The sequence below is a fragment of the Corvus kubaryi genome, unplaced genomic scaffold (genome assembly GCF_017639235.1).
Source record: "Corvus kubaryi isolate FWS band 111438036 unplaced genomic scaffold, C.kubaryi_AGA036_p1.0 37398, whole genome shotgun sequence".
Taxonomy (NCBI): Eukaryota; Metazoa; Chordata; class Aves; order Passeriformes; family Corvidae; genus Corvus; species Corvus kubaryi.
The window spans coordinates 28,176,966-28,178,889 of record NW_024581137.1 but is presented as its reverse complement, the minus strand read 5'-3'; positions in this window follow the sequence as shown (position 1 = coordinate 28,178,889).

Sequence of the window (1,924 nt, the reverse complement as noted above, 5' to 3'; positions counted from 1 at the left end):
GTATTCTTCCTCCCATCAGCACCTCTTAGACCATGCAGGTGAAAAATCCAAAGCAGGGAGAACCCAGTTTCAGCCACTTTTGCTTCTGCTGGTATTTTGTTTGAAGACATTTCCTTGATTTTCTTCATGTATCATCTGAATCCTTTTTTTTCAGATACTTTGAATCACCATAAGTTTGCAACATCATGACCCAGGAATTAGACATTACAGTACCCAACAGGAGTAAATTGAGTTTAGTTCACCTGTCACCACTGTATCTTATTTCAAATAGCACCCAACTGAGTTCTCCAGGGACATGTAGCTCTCTACCTACAGTGTTTGCGACTGTGACCTCTGAAATCATAGAGCTTTTAGGTTAAGGATGCCACAAGATTTGAAGTCCTGTAGATGCTACACTTCTTTCTGACTGTCATTGCATACGGCTTTCTCACATCGTATATCCCCATTTGGGCTGTGACCACTCAAGGAATGATAGTCAGATGTCTGAAACAGGGGATTTTTCCAAAATGAAGCAAAAAAAAAAAAAAAAAAGATACATCATCTAAAAACTCCCAAGAGTGGGACCACAGGATTGCTTCACTGCCAACTCTTCCTCAGCACTCTTGAACAAACCCACCGCGTTCAGTTTCTGACATTTGACATTCAGATACTAAACCATCCATAGCTCTTCAAGGCTTAGCACAGGATCTGAAAAGCCTTCTGCAGCCCTTCATTCGTAAAGACAGTGAAACAGCACATTATTCACATTGGCTGCACTTGCAGGATTTATTAACCTTGTACCCTGCATAGGCAGACTTGGATGAGGCATAGAGATCCTTCTAGGATCCTGCGTGCACCGACACCTGTTGCTGGTATCAGAAATGAAGGGATGCCACAGGACGGGCCATCAGAGACACGAGGTCGGCACACCTACCCCGTAACGCAGCCGGGCGGGGGCCCGGCCACCGGCGTGTGACAGGGCGAGGAGCCCAGGTGGGTTTTACCTGCCGACAAAACGCTCCACCTACAGCCTCCCCGGGGAGCGGAGCCCTCTAGAGGAGCACGAGCTGCAGGACGGCCGGGGAGCGGAGCCGGGCTGGGCCGGGCCGGGCGGGGAGGGGCGGCGGCCGAAGGTCGCACCTTGGCCCGGCGGGGCTTTCCTGGCCCGCACGGCGCGGTACTTTCCGGACACGGTTAACCTTTGCGTTACTCCCACTGCGCCCGGAGGGGTGGAAACTCCGGGCAGAAATCATTCGGGGAGGGCGGTAAAAGAGAGGAGGTGTTTTTTTAGGTGACATGAAGTGACAAGGGGCGTTTTGCCGGCCCGCACCAGGGGCCGGCGCGCTGCTGCCAGCGGGACGCCCCCGGGGGGAAACGGTGGCGTTCCTGGGGCCGGGGGGCAGCGCCGCGGGGTGCAGAAGTGGTGACGGCGGCGAGGGTCGCACGAGCGAACGGCGGCGGGGTCACACGGAGCGAGGGCCGGCCCCACCGGCGGGGCAGGGTGGGGCGGCTGCCACGGGGCCGAAGCGGCCGGCGAGGTGCGCCGGGGGCTGACGGCGAAGCGCCCTGCCCGCGGCCTTCGCCCGTCTCCCCGCCCGGGGCAGCGGCCGTGCCGAGCTCCGGGAGCCGCGACCCGCAGCCGCCGCCGAACAAAGGCGCGGGCGGGCGCAGTGACTTCACCGCCGGGCCCGCCCCCGCACTCCCGCCCGCGGAACCTGCCCCGCTGCCGTCTCCTGGCAACCCGCGGGGACCCGCGGGCCCGGCGCGCACCCTCCGTAGTGGGGCCGGACAGCTCCGCGCAGCGCCGCCGGCCGCGGTCCCCTGCCTGTCCTCCCCTCCCCGTCCTCGGCAAACCCCGTCCCGGCGGCGCGGAGAGACGGCCCCGCCGGCGGCTCGGGACGGCGGCGGGCTGCCGCGCCCCCGCGCCCCGCCAGGGCCGGCCCCG